The sequence below is a fragment of the Magallana gigas genome, chromosome 3, assembly GCF_963853765.1.
Source record: "Magallana gigas chromosome 3, xbMagGiga1.1, whole genome shotgun sequence".
In the NCBI taxonomy this organism is placed as follows: Eukaryota; Metazoa; Mollusca; class Bivalvia; order Ostreida; family Ostreidae; genus Magallana; species Magallana gigas.
This window is the reverse complement of record NC_088855.1, coordinates 39,833,211-39,850,594: the sequence shown is the minus strand read 5'-3', so window position 1 is coordinate 39,850,594 and position 17,384 is coordinate 39,833,211. Positions and strand designations below refer to the sequence as shown.

Below are 17,384 nucleotides of genomic sequence, written 5' to 3'. Positions count from 1 at the left end.
ATGACCACCTGTTTATGAGTGTTTGAGCCTAAGAATAAACAGATGTAAAAAAAATCAATAGTTACATCTTTCAAACAACGCTTATACATTGTTCTAACATATGTATTTTATTTAGAAATTGTGTAATGTGTGATATTTAGAATTTAATATCACACATTTAAAATAGAAGTCACCGATCGACCCCCCCCCCCCCCCCCCTCCCAGTTCATTTAGTTTTTCTGGCCCGATTTTCCTTGATCTTTGATCTTGGGCCTTTAATTTCAACTAAGTACCATTCTAGATTACTGTACTAATGACAAGACCAATTCGTTCATTTTTAAGAGAGTTATGAATTTTTGGGCCTTTGAGTTTCGATTGGCGAGCTTGACATGAACTGTAAAAAAAAAATTCTAACTCTCAAGCTCTTCACTCAATCATAATGAAAATTCGTGAAAATGAACCTCGGACCCCATTCTTATTGTCTCTTAAATATGCAGCGGATTGAACAATTAAGACGGAATTCCGGAGATTAAACAAAAACAGCGCTTATTGCCTATACCTGGAAATTAAATTTACACAGTACACCCACCGACCCCCCCCCCCCCTTCCTATTCACAAAATCATTTAGTTTTTCTGGCCTGATTTTACTGGATCTTTCATCTTGAACCCTTATTTTCAACTTAGTTCAATTCTAGATTACTGTACTAATGACCAGACCTATTCGTTCATTTTTAAGAGAGTTATGAACTTTTGGGCATTTGAGTTTCGATTTGCGTGCTTGACATGTACTGTAGAAAAAAATTCTAACTCCCGAGCCCCTTACTCAATCCTAATGACATTTTGTGTAAATGTACCTCGGACCCCATTCTTATTGTCTGCCAAATATGCAGCGGATTGAATAATTAAGAAGAAATTCCTGAGATCAAACGGCGAGTATAGCCTGTACGGGGACTTAAAATTTACACAGTACAAGGGATGTAAGCAGCCGCGTAACATTTCTGTTGCATGTATATTTCTTGTTTTCCGTTTAGTCTGTATCTACGATAGCGTGTGAAAACTACTTATGAATATTAGAACTGTGGAAATTACTGTCATCAAATTTTTACCGAATAATTTTACGTGTTACTGATTTCGTTATTTCTACATTTATAAAGATTTTATCAATCCTGCTGAAATAGAACAGTCAAACATAATATTAACGACACGAAAAAAAATTCTCAACACTGAAATACATGGGTAAAATGCATCAGTCACTGTTTTAGGTCTTCCCCTAATTGTTGTTAACCGAATCCGAGATCCACACCTCAAAATTCTATTTTCGATTTATTTAAGACGAAAATCAAGCTCGGGTCTTTTCACCCTCCTCGAGACACAAACACGCATCAATATTTCTAATGACATCGCACTTTTACCAAACCTGAATAGTCAGACATCTTACACGTTGTTTTTTTATCTCATACAAAAACTCAGCTCCTCTCCCGGGCGGAAACGCATCAGCCATGTTTGAGACACCTGCAAAGGTTGTGTGTTCTAATCTCGCCGGATCCCAGATTTGTTCTTTCTCTCTATTTCTTTCTTTCCTTTTTATTTATTTTTCTAACTAAAATATTCAATATAAAAGGATTTTTGGACTGTAGCACAAGTTGAAAAACACTCTTCAATTAAGATTTAGACAAAAACAGTCTTTTATTATTAGGGTCTTCCGTCTTCAGCGGAAGACCCTTCTATTCTTATTGTTATTAGGGTCTTCCGTTTACAAAGAAAGACCCTCTTTTTTTTTTCTTCGGTTTCTTTTTATTACAGGTCATTAGACCTGTTATTAGGTCAAAAGACCTTTTATTTGATATGAAATAAAATTGGGCTGGTCCTTCAAATTAGGGATCCAATGGGGTGTATAATCCTTCATCCATCGCTCTTTTAGATCGCATCTGCATTCCCTTATTTTGTTGATGAAGATAAAAGGCAAGGTCATTTCCTCTTCTAAAAATCGGACGGAAGACCTCCTCGTTGCTCGCAACGAGATCGTGTCTAGTTATTATTCTTTTTTTTTTTCTCCCACGTTTTCTCAAAAACGCTTCAGCCGATTTTTATAAAACTTTCAGATCTTGTTCATGACAAAATTTGTAAGAAAAGTACGTGGGATTTTTTTGGTCGTCACTTCCGGTCCCGAGATATTAAAGATTTTATGTTTTTGCTTGTTCACCAGTTTTCTCCAAAAGTTTTTAAGATAGAACTTTTAAATTTTGAGGGATGGTAGAAAGTGTCCAGCCGCAGTGTACTACGCATATCCGAACGTCCGTTGTCACTTCCGGTTGTCACCGGAAGGAAACAAAAAAAGGTCATTTTTTAACTTTTTTGTTTTGAAATTTTTTTTTGTTAATATTTGATAGAGACACATAAATAACTTCAGAATATGAAATCCGTTTAAAATCGATCAACGCATTCTCGAGATTTTAGACTTCAAAGTCTTGAAGCGAGCGTCCGCGTAGCTCAGTCGATAAGGTGGTGGACTTGTGTCAAGGCGACCCGGGTTCAGTTCCCAAGTGTCGAACTTTTTTTCTTTCTTAATTGAGGTTTGTTTAACGATTTTATCTTTAAAATGATAGATTTTAATGTTTTCCGTTTTATATTTATTGTAAAAAAGAATAATAGCGGCTTTTTTTTTAATTACAAATAGATAGCTTGTTTCTGTCAGCAGTTCGCTAAATTTAAACGCTCGTCGCATCGCAGGCATCAAAGACGTGCCGCCAAAGTACCCCTGCAGTACGCTGGGTTGCTTTGTCGGCATCAAAGAAATCCCGCCATCTCAATGACACACACAATATTTAGCAATGCACCCATGTTTAAGTATGTATTCTACATGACCTTAAAAGGCGGACTGATTAGTATTTATTCACATACATAGATATACGCATGCATGTATTTAAATGTGTTAATTGACATACGTTGCTGATATACTGATTCCCTAAACACTATAAAAAACTAGAAAATACCCCCTCTCTCTCTCTCTCTCTCTCTCTCTCTCTCTCTCTCTCTCTCTCTCTCTCTCTCTCTCTCTCTCTCTCTCTCTAAATTACAAATGTTTTAGCATTTAAATTAGAACTAGTTCAGATAACATGCAGTCAATTGGATAGAGGCTAAATGTACATTGGCGTCCAAAAATTATATATGTATTTATTTCAAGTTACGGGATAATGTCTATGGATTCAAATAATTGGAAATTCATTGTTTAATGATTGTCTTCTTACTGATTGGAAGTCAACGCTAAAAAGTCATTTTTATTAAAGACGGTATACTTTTTCTTCTTTTTTTTGTGCATGTCTATATACTGAAACAAATTTGTTGCCTGTCTGGGATTAAGAAAAACCTCCGAAGTTTATACACGTAACTATACAAACGAACGGGTGACTGCGACAAGGTTTGAAAACTGACCACCCGTTTATGAGTGTTTGAGCCTAAGAATAAACATATGTAAAAAAAAAAAATCAAGTTACATCTTTCAATCAACGCTTATACATTGTTCTAACATATGCATTTTATTTAGAAATTGTGTAATATGTGATATTTAGAATTTAATATTCTACGTTTAATATAGAAGTCACCGACTGACCCCCCCCCCCCCCTCCCAATTCATAAAATCATTTAGTTTTTCTGACCCGATTTTCCTTGATCTTTGATCTTGGGCCTTTAATTTCAACTAAGTACCATTCTAGATTACTGTACTAATTACCAGGACCAATTCGTTCATTATTAACAGAGTTATGAAGTTTTTGGCATTTGAGTTTCAATTGTCGTGTTTGATATGTACTGTAAAAAAAATTCTAACTCCAAGCCCTAAACTCAATCCTAATGAAAATTCGTGAAAAATGAACCATTCTTATTGTCTGTTATTTAAATATGCAGCGGATTGAACAATTAAGACAAATTCCTGAGATTAAACGGCGCTTATTGCCTATACGTGGAAATTGAATTTACACAGTACACGCACCGCCCCCCGCCCCCCCCCCCCCCCGGTTTTATTTTCAACCTAGTTCAATTCTAGATTACTGTACTAATGACCATACCTATTCTTTCATTTTTAAGAGAGTTATGAATTTTTGGGCATTTGAGTTTCGATTGGCGTGCTTGACATGTACTGTAGAAAAGAATTCTAACTCCCGAGTTCCTTACTCAATCCTAATGACATTTTGTGTAAATGTACCTCGGACCCCATTCTTATTGTCTGCCAAATATGCAGCGGATTGAATAATTAAGACGAAATTCCTGAGATCAAACGGCGGGTATAGCCTGTACGGGGACTTAAAATTTACACAGTATAAGGGATGTAAGCATCCGCGTGATATTTCAGTTGCATGTATATTTCTTGTTTTCCGTTTAGTCTGTATCTACGATAGCGTGTGGACTACTTATGAATGTTAGAACTGTGGAAATTACTGTCATCAAATTTTTACCGAATAAATTTACGTGTTACTGAATTCGTTATTTCTACATTTATAAAGATTTTATCAATCCTGCTGAAATAGAACAGCCAAACATAATAGTAATCGACACGACAAAAAATTCTCAACACTGAAATACATGGGTAAAAATGCATCAGTCATTGTTTTAGGACCTCCCCTAATTGTTGTTAACCGAATTCGAGATCCACACCTCAAAATTCTATTTTCGATTTATTTAAGACGCAAATCAAGCTCGGGTCTTTTCACACCCCCCCCCCCCCCCCCCCCCCCCCCCCCCCCCCCCCCCCCCCCCCCCCCCCCCCCCCCCCCCCCCCCCCCCCCCCCCCTCCAGACACAAAATGACATCGCACTGTTACCAAACCTGAATAGTCAGACATCTGACACGTAGTTTTTTTTATCTCATACAAAAGCTCCTCTCCCGGGCGGAGACGCTCCAAATTCAAAGACAAATTCGGGAATTATTTCAAGTCAGCCATGTTTTGAGACACCTGCAAAGGCTGTGTGTTCTAATCTTGCCGGAGCCAAGACTTGTTCTTTCTCTCTATTTCTTTCTCTCCTTTTTATTTAATTATTTAACTAAAATATTCAACATAAAAGGATTGTTGGACTGTAGTACAAGTTTGAAAAACACTCTTCAATTAAGATTTAGACAAAAACAGTCTTTCATTTCTAGGGTCTTCCGTCTTCAGCGGAATACCCTTATATTCTTATTGTTATTAGGGTCTTCCGTTTACAAAGTTTTTTTTCTTCCGTTTCTTTTTATTACAGGTCATTAGACCTGTTATTAGGTCAAAAGACCTCTTATTTAATATGAAATAAAAGTGGGCTGGTCCTTCAAATTAGGGATCCAACGGGGTGTATAATCCTTCATCCATCGCTCTTTTAGATCACATCTGCATTTCCTTGATGAAGATAAAAGGCAAGGTCATTTCCTCTTCTAAAAATCAGACGGAAGACCTCCTCGTTGCTCGCAACGAGATCGTGTCTAGTTAAGGTCTTCCGTTTCCAACGGAGGACCTTATTGTTTTCGTACTGTTTATTATTATTTTTTTTTCCAAATTTTGTGCACGCGATTTCTCGAAAACTATTCAACCGAACTCAACAATTTTTTCACAGATGATGGGAAATTATCTGAATTTTATATGTTTTTGAATTTTTTGTCGTCGTCACTTCCGGTCCGGATTTACGGTCGATTTTGTAATTTTTTACGACCAATTTTGTGCAGAGCTGATCTCAGAAACTATAAGAGATATGACTTTGAAATTTTCAGGATAGGTAGAGCATGGTTTGAAGTTGTGCACTATTTAGTTGTCTTGCACAAGTGGCGCTATTCTTTGGACCTCGCTTAGGCACGAAAATGGGGTACATATTTCGAATCAAAATTTTCATGTTTTGATCAGTATCTTTTTATCAGTTGATATTTTGTTAAGACATATAGAACAAAAGTTGTAGAGAATCAAAAGTTCTATCCAATAAAATCAAGAAAAAGGGGCTGGCCCCTTTAATTAGGGACCAAGAGACTCGTAAATTCTATTACGAATAACTTGAAAACGATAAATATTTTGTTATGCATTATAAAATCAAAGTTGTTGATCTTTACATTATCGGTTTGAAAAAGTCATCGTCAGGCCCATGTTTGACGTAATTAGGGTTTTTATTCTTTATCTTCAAATTTGGGGGGGGGGGGGTAATTTTGAAATTGTATCGATATTTCATGGCATCATTTAAACTAAAAAAAAATCGGACGGAAGACCTACTCGTTACTCGTAACGAGGTCGTATCTAGTTAAGGTCTTCCGTTTCCAACGGAAGACCTTATAGTTTTCGTACAATTTCTTCTTCTTATTATTTTTTTCCACAAATTTTGTGCACGCGATTTCTCGAAAACTATTCGACCGATTTCAATCATTTTTTCACAGAAGATGGAACTTGATGTAAACTTCATACATTTTTGAGATTTTTTCTGTCGTCACTTCCGGTACCGATTTATCGGCCATTTTGCACATTTTCACGACCTATTTTGTGCAGAGCTGATCTCAGAAACTATCAGAGATATGACTATGAAATTTTCAGGATAGGTAGTCTATAGTTTGAAGTTGTGTACTATTATGTTGTTTTACGCCAGTGGCGCCATTTCTTGGAGCTCGCCTGGGCTCGAAAATTGAGTACGAATTTTCATTCAAAATTTTCATACGTTTTCATCTGTATCTTTTTATCAGTTGGTATTTTGTTAAGACATATATAACAAAAGTAGTAGATAATTAAACGTTCTTTCCAACAAAATCAAGAAAAAGGGGCTGGCCCCTTAAATTAGGGGCCAAAACACTCGTAAACTCTATTACAAATAACTTAAAAAACGATCAAAATTTTGTAATGCAAGATAGAAGCAAAGTTGTTGATTGTAGCAATATTTATCAGGTAAAATCATTTTCACACCCATTTATGACGTAATTATGGATTTTAAGGGGCCAAAGTACTTAAACTTTGATGCAATATATCTTGAGAAGGAGACATATTTTGTTAGGCAATGTAGAAAAGAAAATGTTTGCATTAATGATTCTAATCGATTCCACTATTCAAAACTCTAAAGTCTGCCCCCATTAAGGATCTAGAGGGCTGGCCCCTAAAATATTCAATCATTTGTATCTCAAAAATGAACAACAATTTTAGATGGGTGTAAGAACAAAAAATGTTAGTATTCGTGAGACCTTTCGATCGAACTCAAGAAAAAGGGACTGGCCCCTTAAATGAGGGGCCAAGACACTCGTAAACTGTATTACAGATAACTTGAAAACAATCAAGATTTCAAATATCTTTGGTACCTAGCCTTTTTACAAAATTGATACCAGCGAGATTTTAGTCACTGTAAGTGATTGAGACACAAACTTTTATAAATGATAGACAATCGATTGAAGATATATTTAACGGGTTTTCTTTTGTCAACCGTCACTTCCGGTACTCACCAGAAGAGTTCAAACAATTTATTTTTTTCACAAGTTTAACTGATTATCTTTGGTGTTTCATCTTCCATGATTAACAGTGGTGTACACTAAACAAATGTATAAAAAAACATAGCTTTTATTTTCATAAACCTCTTTTGTTCGAGACAAAAAACCTAGATTCACCAAGATCGCAGATTTGGCAGAGAATATCGATATTTCATCGTATCATATGAAAATAAAATCGGGCGGAAGACCTAATCGTTACTCGTAACGAGATCTAGTTATTATTATTTTTTTCCACAAATTTTGTGCACGCGATTTCTCGAAAACTATTCGACCGATTTCAACCATTTTTTCACAGAAGATGACACTTGAGATAAACTTCATACATTTTTGAGATTTTTCCTGTCGTCACTTCCGGTATCGATTTATCGGCCATTTATCACATTTTTACGACCTTTTTTGTGCAAAGTTGATCTCAGAAACTATCAGAGATATGACTATGAAATTTTCAGGATAGGTAGTCTATAGTTTGAAGTTGTGCACTATTGTGTTGTTTTACGCCAGTGGCGCTATTTCTTGGAGCTCGCCTAGGCACGAAAATTGGGTACGAATTTTTAGTCAAAATTTTCATACGTTTTGATCTGTATCTTTTTATCAATTGATATTTTGTTAAGATATATATAACAAAAGTGGTAGATAATCATAAGTTCTTTCCAACGTAGTCATGAAAAAGGGGCTGGCCCCTTTTTTGAGGGGCCAAGGGACTCGTAAACTCTATTACAAATAACTTAAAAACGATAAAGATATTGTAATCTATTATAGAAGCAAAGTTGTTGATAATACCAATATCTATCAGAAAAAATCATTGCCACGCCCCTTTATTACGTAATAAGGGATTTTCAGGTGCCAAAGTACTGAAACTTTGACGCAATATATCTAGAAAAGGAGAAATATTTTGTTAGACATCATTGAAGAGAAGATGTTTGCATTAATGATTTAAATCGATTCCACTAATCAAAACACCAATTTCTGTCCCCACTAGGGATCTACATGGCTGGCCCCTTAAATATTCAAACATTTGTATCTCAAAAATGAACAAGAATTGTAGATGGTAGTAAGAACAAAAAATGTTTGTATTCTTAAGACCTTTTCAACAAAATCAAGAAAAGGGGGCTGGCCCCTTTAATTAGGGGCCAAGGGACTCGTAAACTCTATTACAAATAACTTAAAAGCAACACAGATTTTATAATGCATTATAGAAGCAAAGTTGTTGATCGTAACAATATCTCTCAGAAAATATTAATGCCATGCCCATTTATTGCGTAATAAGGGTTTTTTAGGGGCCAAAGTACTTAAACTTGGACGCAATATATCTAAAACAGGAGACATATTTTGTTAAGCATTGTAGAAGAGAAAATGTTTGCATTGATTATTCTAATCGATTCCATTAATCAAAGCACCAATGTCTGTCCCCATTAAGGATCTAGAGGACTGGGCCCTAAAATATTCAATCATTTGTATCTCAAAAATGAACAACAATTTTAGGTGGCTGTAAGAACAAAAAATGTTAGTATTCGTGGAACCTTTTGAATGAACTCTAGGGAAAGGGGCTGGCCCCTTTAATTAGGGGCCAAGAGACTCGTAAAGTCTCTTTCAAATAACTTTAAAACGATCAAGATTTTGTAAAGCATTATAGAAGCAAAGTTGTTGATCGTAACAATATTAGTTTGTAAAACTCAATGCCAACCCCACTGATGACGTCATTAGGGATTTTAGGGGTCAACAATCTTAAATCTTTAATGTGCTGTATGTGAAAAAGCAAAACTCTTTGTCAAGCATTTGAAAGGATATTGACAATCGTATACATTATCTGAAAGGGAGGTGTTGAGTGGAAAATTCTGAAATTTCTTTGATATTTTAATGGTATCGTTTAAAAAATTGAACGGAAGACCTACTCGTTACTCGTAACGAGATCGTATCTAGTGATCTGTATCTTTTTATCAGTTGACATTTTGTTAAATAATATATAACAAAAGTGGTATATAATCAAAAGTTCTTTCCAATAAAATCAAGGAAAAGGGGCTGGCCCCTTTAATTAGGGACCAAGAGACTCGTAAAGTCTATTACGAATAACTTAAAAACGATAAATATTTTGTTATGCATTATAGAATCAAAGTTGTTGAACACAACATTATCGGTTTGAAAAAACTCATCGTCAGGCCCATGTTTGACGTAATTTGAGATTTTTATCCAATATACAGGGGGGGGGGGGGGGAGGAGGTGTTAAATATGAAATTGTATCAATATTTCATGGTATCATTTAAAATAACAAAAAAAAATCGGACGGAAGATCTACTCGTTACTCGGAACGAGGTCGTATCTAGTTTTCGTACTGTTTCTTCTTCTTATTTTTTTCCACAAATTTTGTGCACGCGATTTCTCAGAAACTATCCGGTCGATTTTAACCATTTTTTCACAGATCATTGCTAGAGATCATAATTCTAGACGTTTTTTGAAATATTGAAATCGTCACTTCCAGCACCGAGTTACGGCCGATTTTCTATTTTTTACGACCTATTTTGTGCAGAGCTGATCTCAAAAACTATTAGAGATATGAATACGAAATTTTCAGGATAGGTAGTCTATAGTTTGGAGTTGTGCACTATTATGTTGTTTTACACCAGTTGCGCCATTTCTTGGAGCTCGCCTGAAAATTGAGTACGAATTTTCATACAAAATTTTCTTTCGTTTTGATCTGTATCTTTTTAATAGTTGATATTTTGTTACAACATATATAACAAAAGTGGTAGAGAATCAAAAGTTCATTCTAATAAAATCAAGAAAGAGGGACTGGTCCCTCTATTTACGGACCAAGACACTTGTAAACTCTATTACGAATAACTTGAACATGATAAAAATTTTGTAATGCATTGTAGAAGTAAAGTTGTTGATCGTAGCAATATCTAACAGGTAAAATCATTGCCACGCCCATTTATTGCGTAATTAGGGATTTTTAGGTGCCAAAGTACTTAAACTTTGACGCAATATATCTTAAGAAGGAGACATATTTTGTAAGGCAATGTAAAGAGAAAATATTTGCATTGATGATTCTGATCGATTTCACAAATCAAAACACCAATGTCTGTCCCCATTAAGAATCTAGTGGTCTGGCCCCTAAAGATCGTATCTAGTTATTCCTATATCTTTACATTGCTCTTACATAAAGGTAAAATGTTAAATTGTCTGAAATCTAGACTACAATACATTATGCACCTGAATTTATATATTTTTTCAACAACAATGAAACGCATCCTTTAACAAATAATTCACTTGAGTTAGTAGGTTTAGGGTTTATTATATTTCTTGATCTTATAAGGAAAGAATATAGCGCCAAGTGCATGTGCTTGAGGCTACTCAATCTTTGTATCTAATTAGGAATTCAGAATAATTTTAACCAATAAAATTCACTCGGCTAAAAAAAACGTATTTACCAGAATACACTGAACGGGACCAAGTTTTATCATGAATAGCTTGAATTATCTTAAATTTCATTAGAGGGAAATAAAATGCAGGATCGTGAATTCTACTTTACAATGCATGTACAACTTTCATTTGTGTTATGGGAAAGGGAACCTGGACATACTTTACCACAATATCATCTCTTCTATTTGTTGAATCGACTTGTTTTGTAATGTATGGGTAATGTGCGATGATGCCTGCAAGGTTTTGTATTAAATTAATGCCAACAATTTAAGTCCTGCTAATTAAAAACCTGTAGGATAAATGCACGCACAACGTATTCCATAGTAAGTTATAGAACTAAAAAATAACAAGGGCTTCACAAAGCGGACAATCCTCTCGCGAGATGATATATTGGGAGTGCATCTTTTATAAATATGCATGTTATTTAAAAGTTCAAAATATTTATCTTCTTTAATCACTTTGAACTAAAATATTTCGTTTATTTCTATCTTATGCACGCTTTGGGTTGTATCGATTGGGGGAGGGGGTACATTTACGTGGCTGTACAACTCCTCCCATTACTAGCAAAAACACACCACATTCTCTTTACTCAGTGACATACATTACGCATTCAGACAATTAGTGTAGGCAATTTAGTTTCATAATGAAATGTTGCTAAGAATCTAGCGATTTTGTAGTCTGCTCTATGAGAAAATTCGAGTTAACATGTCGTAATTTCAACCCCAATTTTTTATATATAGAGTAAAGTATATGTATCTACAACGGTTAACGAAACGAATTCCCGGTTAACAATAATTATATTGACGATATTTGTCAAAGACTTTTCTCATTGTAATTCGGGAAATATAGCCTGGAATTCTTCTCAGACGGCTGCTTGTTTTTATTAATTATAAATCGGGATGAACTTCATCTTATTTTCGCTTTAATTTTTCACTTTGGACATCCTTCGAACTAGTATGATATATATGTACATGTGTATATCGTTATTACAGTACAAGACAAATGTTTTGACCCCTCTCAAATTTCAATTTCAAATTTTATTTTTCCATTTTCAATGTTTATACTGATAAATATAAAAGTTTATAATGCTATGACAAAATCAAAATTTTAAACTCAAATATCAAGTCATAAGCAAGATACGGAGTTCATATTTCTTTGTTTTGTAAACAAAGCTCGAATATTGTCATTTTTTACATCTCGTTGCTAATGGAATTAAGAAATGAAGATAATAATTTTTCTATTGATCGACGTATCAAAGAAAAAATTGACCGGAAAACTTCATCAATGCGCGTAGCGCATTGATGAAAAAGTTTTCCGGTCAATTTTTTCTTTGATACGTCGATCAATAGAAAAATTATTATCTTCATTTCTTATCATTTAATAAAACATTTTCAAATAAAAACATGTGGTGTCATTGATCAAAAATGTAAATAATGTAAATGAAGCGGCGCGTATGAATACAAAACAACAACAGCAACAATATTCAAAATGGATGCGACTTCAGCTGATGCAGAGCTATTGAGCTGAATTTAATGGATTAAACACAAATAGTGAGTTAAAATCTGAACCGGCTGAATTGAAAACGAAAGCTTGTGATATTTTTCACTGTGCAGAAAAACTCGTAATAAAACTAGTTTTCATGTGAGATCGCTGGAATATGCAACTGGACATAACCATCCAAGGAAAGGCGATCGTGGACGAAAATAGCTGATATGTCGACAAAGAATAGTATGTATAAGCGACTTTTGTAAACGGTGTGGTTACTAGATAGCCAGTGATGTACTTAAATGGTATATCTGCCGCTTGGAATGCGCCGAAGGAGTTGATGCATTACTCATAGGTTTTCTTTACGACGCTTATTCTGATGACCGATCATGTACGTGTGTAAATTTAAAAATTATCGTTACCAAATTTGAACAGCAGTGTTACCGTGAAAGTTTATAGACTTATAAGTTCGTTATAATATTCCTGGAAAAGGAACAGCCATGCAGCCTCGCTGTAAATGTTGATTGATCTCAAGCAGACGAAATCGTGAGAAGACGCTTAATTTTCCATTTCGTGAATCAAACAAAGTGTTTTGTTTATTTTTTTAAGGTTAAACTTTCAAGTTTTATATTCACAAGGTTGCATTTTGTTTGCTGACAATAGAACAGACACAACTTTACATTTTGTTGACAGTGTTTATCCTGGAAATTCCCGTTCTATAAATAGTGTTAGATCAGAAGAGTTGAGAAAAGTAGATCCGGCAAAAATTTTATTGATGCAGGTATCAAAGAAATTTTTCGACCAATCAGAAGCGCCGATATCTCATCAAACGAATAAATATTAAATGATATGTAAGTACGTTCACATATAACGCTCTGGTTAACTGTTTGTTTTACAAACTTTAAATGAATATGCTTTGATTTTGAATATTTTAAAGCGATACAGATCGTGTATTTTTCTTTTCTTTTTGCAATATATGCAGAGAAGCAAAATTATTCAAAAATATTTCTTTACGAATTCATTGCAAATTACGTTAGTAGTACATGAATTATTGAATCGATTTATAATCTATTAATTATAAACTCAAATTCGTATACATGTACAACTACATGTACATCTCATATTTTCACCACTACTAAATAATGTTTTCTTCATATTTACTTTGATAATATTGCTATTTCCCCCCGCTTTTTTTCATTGTATCGAAAAACGCCCTTGTCACATAATAAACGTCGATTGGTTGGGAGAATCACGTAATTATATTTTGCAACACGGCCATTTCACCCACAGTGACAAATATTGGTCTATCTCAAAATTAATGAACACGAAGCTTATGTCAAACACATTGGAAAGTTTGAATATTATAAGTCTTTTCAAATTCAATTTTATGAATAAATCAACCATTTGCTTTAAGTATACATAATTTTGTGACGTCCATATACACATTCCTCTTTTTTAAAGCGCTAAGCATAGCTCAGCGCTTAATTTACGTTAGACTTTTACTTCCGGTACATCGAATAACCGCCCCCTATGAGCAGAAGTTTACATTATTTAAACTGGTTAGGGAACCAGTTTCAGGAGTTTGTGCACATAACTGCAGGGGCTATTGTGAATCTAATGTACGGGCTATTGTGAATTTAATGTACGGGGCTTACATACATCATTGCAGGGGAAGCCACGCAGTGATGAGGAAATATAGGTGAAATGTTATATACATATATCTGTTATATACATACAGAAGCTGGGTAAGCACTTTTCAGTACTATCAGTACTTTGATTTCACACACACATCAGGCAGATATTTGTGTCTTTAACTGTTACGGGATGTGATACTAGTATACAATGTAGATAAGTATGTAGTGGATTGTTGGACAGTTTATTAACTTCTTTACACTATAGGTAAATCCAGAAAAAAATTCACAGTGGTCGGATAAAATATAGAAAACTTAAATTAATAAAAACACAAAGTCAGAGTAAAACATTAGCACTTTCATTTTCATCTTCAGATGTTTTACAACTGTCAGTTATATATATATAAATATATAAAAAATGTGGCGTTACTTCATAATAGGTTTGATAGTATCTTTTTGTTTTTTGACTACATACATACAAGTGCAATATATATTTTTTTTAAATCAACATATTCATATAATTGTTAGACACAATTAAATGTATAAATAACAATATGTTAAATAATTTGTATCTTTAAGACAGCTACAAGTGTATTTTGTATATTTGATTCTCTCCACTCCTCCAAATAATATTTTAGGGCTTTTTTTTCCAATTAAACTAACGAATTTTACATTTTTGGGACACTTACTGTCATTCACACTCTCTTTACATGTGACAAATGATCCTTTCTGTGGGATGACTATTATATAATTATACTCTCATTGATAGAAAATAAAACGCATTTAAATGGCTTTTTCTATATTTACTATTCAGCATACATGAAAACATTTATGTCTCTGACATTTTTGGAAAGTACAACTATCAATATATTAATCAATGTACATTCACGGCTCGGTATAACCTTGACCAGCTATTTGTTGGAATATGATAGTGAAACATTGCACGAGAGAGGTTTCACTTCAAAAAACGTTTGCTTGATGGGAGTATTATTATGAAATTAGGAAAATTATCTAAGTGTAGTGATTTGGAGATGCACTTAGTTAGTGGCAGGGATGAGTTTGATGAACGACAGCGCATGAAATCCATTTATTTTCGACCATTTTAGTTAATATCGAATGGGCGTGATTTGTATAATATCGCAGCAGATAAAATATCAGGTGAAAACTAAATACAACTGTTTTCACTTAATACTCAACCAGTTTTACAGTAAAAATTTCGAGAACCCCCCCCCCCCAAAAAAACCCCCAAAAAACAAAAAACAAAAGACCAAACTATAAAAATTAAAGAGCCTTACTCTTAAATACTATCCGGAGAATATGCCGAAAAGGAACTTTCTCAGTCTTTCATGTTAAGGTAAACAAAATTTTGGTTACGTAATCTTTATCAACAGCTCCTTTAACATTTTATATAAGTTTGACATTGTCAACGGAATGTGTGTTTTTATTATACTAAATCAAATATCAAGAAATCACGCACGTGTTGCTTTTAAAATAACTACTATACAAAGACTTTTAAGAAAATGCATATTACATAACTTTCGGGGAAAACTTAAGATAAGTACATGAAAGTTCCTCAAGACGTATTATACTATTTTACGCTCGGAAATAAAATATAATGACATACAAGTAATGTCATTATATGCCTTAATTAAATAAGTAAAGATAAAATCCTCAAGAAGTCGCATACTAGCAATAGGAATTGTCGTAAAAGCAAATGAAGTCGTTTTTTTTTTGGGGGGGGGGGGGGGTATTGGGGTGTTTGGGTGTTGAAGCTGCCTTAAGGCACCAAAAAGTCCTTTGAAACATCTTGGAACCACGAGTTGATGCCAGAGTCTAACCATTACATTGTATTTATTGCTAGCGCTCGAGAGCGCTAGCAACTACGTTAGTCTTTTTCACTGGAATACGCATGCTCCACTCCATAGTAGGTGATTCTGGGAATACTGTACTTCTGTAGATAAATTGTACCATTTGAATTTCGTTTTAACATCTTCACATGAAGTTTTGTGTTTTATTGTAAATGTCAAAGTTATTTTAAATATTATAATAAATAGCTAGCTTTATCTTGAATTCCTTCAAGCTCGGAAAACAACCTCGAATATATGTTTTCCGAGCTTGCCGGAAAGGCCCGAGAAGGTACGATTGCTATAAAACAGTAACCAATGGTTCTTGAATTTTTTTTTACATCGAAATCAAAATTGCAGTAGATAAATGATTATATTAAAGCACAGTCAATTCAGGCACGTAGCATCGTTTTTGAAAGTGGGGGGGCCAGACCCATCCAAAAAATCTTGACAAGCAAAAAAAGGGAAATTTAAAGTTTTACAAAAATCTTCAAAATCCTAATCCGTGGGGTGGGGGGGGGGGGGAGACTCAACTATGCTTCCAAAAAAAAAATTTTCCCTACCAAAATTTTTTTTCCCTCCAAATCATGAAATTCCTAATCCGTGTGGGGGGGGGGGGGGTAACTTCAATTTGACTACTCATTTCCTAATTTTCATACCAATTTTTTAGTAACTTCCAAAAAAGTTGGGGGGCCAACTCCATGATAATTCATTTTTTTATATGTAAATTTTAAAAAATTTGTTGCTGCGAGAAAAAGTGGGGGGGCCAGGCCCCCCCTGGCCCCCCCCTGATGCTACGTGCCTGCAATTAGCTATGCCATTGGTGATGTGAAGCCCACTCTAGAATCACAATTTTTAATTGAGACCCCACTCCAGCAAAATTCCAGTACAACACTGTGCCTTCCTATTGTTAATTAATCGATTCAGAAATTTAAACCAATGTTTAAAAATCTGCTTCTGTGTTTTAGGATGGCTACGACGCTAGCTCACCAATCTTTTTAAAAGATAAGCTTGTATAGTACTATCTTAATTTGCCTAAAAATTTCATTTTGACGCTTTGCACCATTGTTCCTTTTTATTTTTTTTTTCTCTTTTTCTGCTTTTTTTCCACATGGTCTGGAAGCACTGGTGACCTTATGTTACTAGCAACGCAATAAGTCGTACATGTAAGTTTCGTCATTTTCCTCTACCTAATTCGATGTCAAAAAGTTACGGTAGTCTTTGAAATCTGTCTTGAGGTTCATTTCAATCCATCCGTAAACCATGCAAGTTCAAAATTATATAAGTACAAAGATAATGTAATCGGCTGTTGGAGTGCCTTAGCCTGTAGGCTTGCATACATTTACAAGTACGTCATCATTTTAATTGTTCTAGAATAAGTACGATCCTCAAACAAGGAATGTTATAGATATTATACCTTTATTGATAATTTGCTGAACAGCAGTGCTGTATTAGGATCCATTCCTCAACGAACGGCAGTATCGCAGAGTTTGTTGATTTTAGAGTTTGTTAGATCATTTTGGCAAAATTTGGAAAGGGGGGGGGGGGGGGAGAGAAA

At 34.5% G+C, this 17,384-nt stretch overlaps 1 protein-coding gene across 1 annotated transcript in view; it reads right to left on the bottom strand.

Annotated features, from left to right (window-relative positions):
• LOC117680325 (histamine H2 receptor) overlaps positions 1-17,384 on the bottom strand; it is a 29,817-nt gene that overhangs the window by 11,995 nt on the left and 438 nt on the right. The window lies entirely within an intron of this gene.